Source organism: Oryza sativa, chromosome 3 (genome assembly GCF_034140825.1).
Source record: "Oryza sativa Japonica Group chromosome 3, ASM3414082v1".
NCBI classification, from domain to species: Eukaryota; Viridiplantae; Streptophyta; class Magnoliopsida; order Poales; family Poaceae; genus Oryza; species Oryza sativa.
In genome coordinates this window covers 35010721-35018405 of record NC_089037.1, presented here as the reverse complement: position 1 = coordinate 35018405, position 7685 = coordinate 35010721, and the positions used below count along the sequence as shown (strand labels likewise).

The following is a 7685-nucleotide window of genomic DNA, read 5'->3' as shown; positions in this document are numbered from 1 at the left end:
GACGTGGTATATGCTTATATATACTCTCTATAAAACTTGGTTAAGGTTAAAATAGTTGACTTAAACTAAACCCATGATCCCCTATATTTTATACGGAGGGAGTAAATATTTGAGCTATGATTTTATAATCAGGGGTCAAAGCCACCGCCCGGTTACCATGGACGGTTGTTCAGACTCGTTGTCAAACACTCCATTATAAAATTATCATTGTAGAATAGACTGAAGATGGAATTTCTAAGTTCACGTAGGCTAAAATATTTCTTTTGGCGCCACCCCTATTTATGATTGTTAAACCGAGTCGAGTTTAGCCTTTGCATGTGTATCTTGATTTGTCGTGTTTCACCTCGATTTTTGTTGGCGAAAGAAAAATAAATGGGACTGTCTAGTGCTCTGTCGACAGATTTTTGGACCTCCAATCTGTCAAATTTTTTAACCAAATTTTTTAACCAACAGATCTAGATCCAACAGCTACTATTATTTGACAAATAAAAATTAAAAATACATAGATAAACAATAACAAATAGGTTTGGAAGCCCATTTTCGAAGGGCTCAAATACAACTCGACCCAATCAAATAGTCCAGATTGAGCCCAAATACAAAATTTACATCAAATGAAAGCCCAAATTAACACTGTAGTCAATTTAAAGGCCCAAAACAAAAGAACTGACTCAAATTTAGCCCAGCAACTTAACTAACAATATATACAAAACCCAAAACACTAACAAAGATAGATAACCCAAAACACTATTCAAGAAGAAAAAGAATCTTCTGAATCTGGTTGATGCATCAAATCTATTTAACAAATCTTCTTCTTCTGAATCCAGTGACTTGTTCATTTGTTTCTTGATCTTCAAATTGCATCCAAATTAAAATTCATTCTTCTGTTGAATCAAAGAACAACAGCTCAGAAAGGATTTAAAGGAAGAAAAATCTGGAATCGAAGATCAAGAGCTCCGAAAGAACACAGGTACTAATACCTTTGGTTTAGTCTTCTGATTCTTGTTCTGAATCTTCTTTGAACCTTCTTGATATGAATCTTCATCAGAATAAATCACAAAACTTAACTCAAATCTTCTGAATATTGATCTACATTTCTGTCAAATGAGATTGATCTGTAAAAATTAAACAACAAGTTAAAGTCACTCTGAGGACCCTTCCAATGCAGCACACCACAACTCAAATCAGTAATCCAGAATGTAGAGTTGCAGACACATTACTGAAGAAATTAAGAAACAAACCACAACTCAATCAGAAATAGAGGATTCAAACACATTATTGCACAGCAACTAAAATTTTAGAAAATTCAGAATTCAGGACACCTCAAATCAGAAATCAGAAATGTTCAATTGGTGATATATTAAGTAGATTGAATTCAGAGTATTCACAGATTGAAATATTTGAGTGTTTAGCTTCGAATTTTCATATGAATCTCCATCAAAATAATTCACAAAGCTTCATCACTCCAAAAAAAATATCTTCTGAGTTATGGGTCTACATTTTATACAGAAATCTTCACAGATTTTATAGAAACATCACAGATCATATTATCTTAGAATTCAATTGTTATGTGTATTCTTAGGTTGAACAACATGATGATATATGAAATTTGCATTCCATATTTCAACAGATTTGAGAAATATTAGTCGAGAACAATAAAATTATATGCAAAATCATATATCAAAACTCATGCAGAACTAAAAAAATTCATTAAATCTCTATTAGGGAAAATATAAACACATAATCTGTAAACTATGCAGAACTCATACATAAACAGAGATTCAAAACAAAAAAAAATGACTGCAAAATATTCACATAACCGAACCTTAAAATGTAAAACTGAACTCAAAATTGCAGAAAGTTGCCATAAACATTTCAAATCAAACGCAATGCTTCAAAAATTGAGAATATTCACCAGCATTCTAAATTTAATTCTTAAATTACAGTCATGTTGTATAAGAATTACATAAAATAAAAAATGTAATTACAATACTTAAAATATGTAACCGATATCTTGTAGACTTAAGACTTTACAAAAAAAGGTTATGTGTATTCTTAGGTTGAACAACATAATGACATATGAATTTTACATTGCATGTTTTCTGGTCAAATTAGAACTCATGCAAATATATACTGCATATGTACTGTATTCAGAACAGAACTTATATCAAAATTTGGATTTTAGAGAATTTATATTACATCCAAAGTCAATAGCAAATATGTCAAAAAAATCAAAGTATATCAGATTTAGGCATGTATCTAGAAACTACACAAAGTATATCTATGTGTCAGAGAATTTATATTACTTATGGACCAACTGCACGAAGTTCATGGAAATCAGATTTCATATGAAACATATCAGATTTCATATACTTTGCAGGTAAAGTTGCAGGTACAAGAAAAGTCAAAGATCAAATTCAGGAGCAAAAGCAGATCACGAACAATGCACAAGGGGAAAGAGTTGCTTATGAGTAGTAGTATATATCAAAAAATTCAGAATTCAGACCACACCTCAAATAGGTCAAGTAGTATGAATTTGCATAGTTTAACAGATTTGACAGACTGAATATTTGAGAAACTTTATAGAAACATCTGAGAAATATGAATTTGAATTTCATTGCATAGTACAAATTTCAGTACTCACATAAGGTAGATTGTCATGTCAGACACTAACTTGTTTTGAATTTTCTTAAGAAACAGGCATATAGCTGCAAATAAACAGATTTCAGAGTATTCAGATAATCAAATCAAATTACAATACATCAATTCTCAGACAATTACTTGCTCTGAATTTTCTTAAGAAACAGACATCAGAGTATTCAGACATATAGCTGCAAAATACAAAAAAGATTTCACATCAAAGTATTTGGAGATAACAAAGTTGCTGAACTCAAAATTCAAATAAAACTGAACTCAAAATTGCTGAAAGTTGCTATAAACATTTCAAATCAAGTACAATGCTTCACAAATGGAGAATATTCACTAGAATTATAAATTTTATTCTTAAATTACAGTCATTTTGTACAAGAAACACATAAAATAAACACTGTAATTTCAAAACTAAAAATATGTAACTGACATCTTGTAGACTAAAGACTTTACAGAATTACACAAATTGAATTCTTAGGTTGAACAACATAATGACATGAATTTTGCATTGCATATTTTCTGGTCATATCAGAACTCATGCAGAACTAAAAAGTTCAAAAAATCTCTATCATACAAAACAAACAGTTTGCTTTGTGCATAAATCTCAATCAGTAATTCAGATTTCAGACATATTACTGCAGACCAACTAAATATCAAAAAATTCAGACCACACCTCAAATCAGAAATCATAATTCAGACATATCACTACACATGATAGGTACCAAATTCTTCAACTCTAACTCTGCATGCTTCTGAACAGATGAACTGCAAAACTATGATTTGCTTATGAGTAATATCATCAATTGGGATAAAACTTTAAATCTTATTATGAAATTAAATCTGACCTTTAACTTATCTAATCAAATTACAGTGAAATTGTATAGGAATTACATTGGAAAAAACTCTGTAACTTCAATATAAAGCTCATGTAACTGATTCCATATGTTTATTTTAGATCATGATTTCTATTATAAAATGTGTCCTCAGCCAACTGGAAGATTATTCTTCAAGTAATCCTCCAATCCAGTACACTTCAATTTTGAATCAAATTTATAAAACTAAAGAGATATGCAATTATATACCTAGACAATGCATTTCATAGTTAGGAATCTACACAACAAGCAGAATAATGCAAGTAGAAAATAAAATTTGAAACCAATCCTATGGAACAATTATTTCAACAAGAAAAATAAATAACTTCAATTCAAAGTCTGTGCCATGTCAGTTTGTTGGAGCAAATTTGCAAATTTGACGTGTGAGATTAATAGCATAAATATACTCCAGTTTATCTACAAAAATAAACTAGATGATTTGTGTGAACATAAATAAACTACATGTTCAATGTTGGAATAATATTCTTTGAGACATAAGTTGCTATAAACATAAGTATACACACACAGGAGACAGCAAAAAGCAAAAATATTTTTGTTGTAGATAGACAAAGAAAGCAGAAGAAAATTCACTGGTCTTAATTAGGAGACGCATAAACACATGGTGTTCATTTTATACATGTAAATGAGGTTGTACTTCAACATGAGCAGCAACGATGTTCATGCTTGCCAATATTAATGGAGTACTAAATAAGTCATTTAATAAGAGAAAAAGACCATTGGACATAGAAGCCCATAGCTTAAACCTTAAATTGGTTGAAATCTCTACACACACCCTACAATCATTTTGCAGCAATAGCAGCAGCAATTGAAGACAACAAAAGAAATGCTTCAGATTTGGACAAATGGAACATTACATGGGGATCATATCAAATGAAAACATATGAACAAAAACAGAGAACCAACTAATTATCACAGGTTGATAACTGAGTAAAGCAAAAAAAAAAGGAAAAAAATACAAATAATGGTGTGTAAACAATAAGAATGAAATACTAGCAAATATTAAATGCATCAATAATGGTGTATATACAATAGATATGTTCCTAAGAAAATAGAAAAACATCATTTCACATATATAGGGGAAAAAACAAACACATGCACATGCAGTATTTCACATCAACCATAAGATTGTTCCTACTAAGTATAGTTGGATTCAAGGAAAAGCTACAAATAATCCAGATCTGAGCCGAATCAAGTTGAATATTAAAACAACATTAACTCATCCTTTGATATTACATTACAAGGATCTTTAGATTCCTACAAGATGAAATATTGAAAAAAATAAATAAAACAAACAAACAAAAATAAATTTTTCAAAAACATAACTGGAGTATACTTACATCACTATCAGAATAGCATTCATCATTTGTAGAACTATCAGACTCAGAAGAAATAGAATCAGACAAAATATCCTCAATGTCCTTATCATTACCCATCTATACAAAAAAAAATATAAAATAGAATTAGAAATACTAGCCTTAAGATAAACATAAAGTAAAAACTAAAATAAATATGTTCAATTGCATAAATGAAGTAGTAATTCTTTGTCTAAAAGATTCCTCACATAACTGATAAAAATATAATAAAGTACAACATATATACATGGCACAATTACAAACATACATTGCACAAAAAAGGCACTTTAGTTCATTTTGAGTCCAGTACAACATACATGGCACAAGTACATACAAGAACTAAAAAATGAAATAAATCATACACAAAAAGCATTTCAGTTCATTTTAAGTCCAGTACAAAATACATGGCAGAAGTACAGAAAAATCAAAGTGAAATTAAAATACAATTCAACAACTAAATGTGCCTGTATAAACACATCACAGAAATCAATTTCACAGTACATAATCAAAATTTTGATAAATAAGATGCAATCAATTAATAACAGGAAATGATAAATACATAATTAAACATAAATCATACATTACAACACAACTAATATACAAAATTTCAATTCAAGTATAATGGAACAAATATATCAAACACAGCAACCTAAGCTAGAACAGAACAATGCATCTACATTCAGCAATTCCACAAACATAGACAGTTGACAGCATGACAAATGCATCTGTGATACAGAAAACAAGCATGTGAATCAATAAAATTTGCAAACCTTCGATGAATTAAGCAGATCTGCGCCTCATATAACAAATACACAAAGTAAGACAAAAAAAAAACCAGAAAACAGCTGCAAATCGAACATTAAACAACATGAAAAAAAAATAAAAATAGCATTGAAAACATGAAACAAAGCAGATCTAAAAAAACAAATAGGTTAGGGAAGTAGCAAATGAGATGGGGTTACATAATTTGTGCAAGTCCTAGCTAGATCTATTCGAAGAAATAAATGAAGAAGGACGTGGGGAGGAACATGAAAAAAACAAAAACAAATGAATCTAGAACACAACCTATTCACAAAAAATCAAAAAAATCAAACATAAATGGTGCATGTCCAAGCTAGATCTATTGGAAGGAAAAAATGGAGAACGACATGAACAAATCGCCAAAAAAAAAACCTACGTCTATGACCAGCTCGACACAGTGGAAAACGTGGTACATCATACCCTCCTCACCGACAAAAACGATGTCAACGAACAGATCGGCACCGGCATGGCGAAAAAATAGAGGAGGAGGCAGTGATGAACATGAAAAAAAACAAAAAAAAACTGGCCAAATGAATCTTCAACGACGAATAACTCGACACAGTGGAAAAATCCGTTGAGCAGGAGCTCCTCACCGGCGAAAAACAAACTCAAACACGACACAGATCAGCACCGGCACGACGAAATCTCCGCCACGGCGAGCCGCACTCCTCACCGCGGCGAAATCGCCTCTAAATCTCTCTCCCACTCTACCTCCCGCACCCCCTATCTCTCTCTCTCTCTCTCTCTCTACGCGTGTGTTGGAAAGAACGAGAAAAATCAGGACAAAAGCGGGCCCCACAAACGGACCAAAAAACCAGGCACCTCTTCTGAAATTTGAACGGTGCAAGTGGGACCCACACAAGGTCAAAAATATCAGGAAACAAAAAGTCTAAATCATGTACACCACAAAAAGAAGCCCATAAAAGAAGCCCAGGACAAAAAAATATATAAATCTCATAGCACGAATCTTAAACAAATGAACGGCCCAAAATTAGAAAGATAAAGCCCGCTATTCTCTGTCGACAGAGATGTAGCAAATCCGAAAATAAATTACACCCTATGGTCATTAACTCATTACCATTTGATATTCACGACAAGATTTGATCATACTTCCAATTTCGAAAAATCAATTTTATGTTAAAATAAATTTATAAAATCTAATAGTTAAGTTTATGATATTACGATAGTAATTTTTAGGCAAATCTACATATATTTTTTTCTTATTTTTTAAAACTAAATATTTGAGCAATGGTTGATGGTCGGAAATTTAAATGCTTGATCAAATCATGTCAAAACATTAAAAGAAGAACTGATAGAGTACTATATAGGAACCTTTTTACGAACGCGCAAAAAGATTGCACGTCAATATATTAAAAGAAAAAGAGTTTTAGTTACACAGCGCAATCAGCCAGACAGGCCTATGCCAGGGGAGGGGGAAGAAAGAAAAAACCAAGAGGCTAATGCGAAACAAAAGTTACTCCAAACAAATGAGAGGTAGGAGGCGGAACTAAGCTACACTCCCAATAAACCCCCAAAAGCTGTAATGCAAGCGGAAGACCACATACAGCCTTCTGATTGGATAGACTCTATAAGCATGGAGACCGAGGAGAGGGCCGAGTCGAAAACTCTGGAGTTTTGTTCCTTCCACAGCTGTCAAGAGACCAGGAGAACCAATAAGCTGAAGCCGGCACGAAAATGCTCAGACAAGCAGACCCTAGCAGATGGCCACCAGTCTTGAAGATATAGGAACAACCTAATCGAATCACTTTGTTGTCAGCATACAATATACTGCTAGAATTGAATACTCCATTCAGCATAGTTCTGCTAAAACTGAAGACTGAACTTTATCCGGTTACTCCGTATAATGCTGGCAATTAACATTGTCAGGGTTACGGATAAGGTATACCCTCTATCCTTGGATGTACGATGGGTACCGGTATGGTATACCCGCGCGTATACGAATAGTTTTCGTATACGTTAAGGAAATCTATCA

General features: G+C 32.3%; 1 long non-coding RNA gene across 2 annotated transcripts; it reads right to left on the bottom strand.

Annotated features, from left to right (window-relative positions):
- Positions 1–456: 456 nt before the first annotated feature.
- LOC9266411 (uncharacterized) lies at positions 457–6417 on the bottom strand. Of its 2 annotated transcripts, XR_001543996.3 has the most exons (5): positions 5662–6417; positions 4877–4972; positions 2642–2705; positions 978–1112; positions 457–881 (listed from the first exon to the last, which is right to left on the bottom strand). It is a non-coding gene; the product is annotated as an uncharacterized lncRNA (long non-coding RNA). The 2 variants fall into 2 exon arrangements; XR_001543995.3 differs by lacking the exon at positions 2642–2705.
- Positions 6418–7685: the final 1268 nt, after the last annotated feature.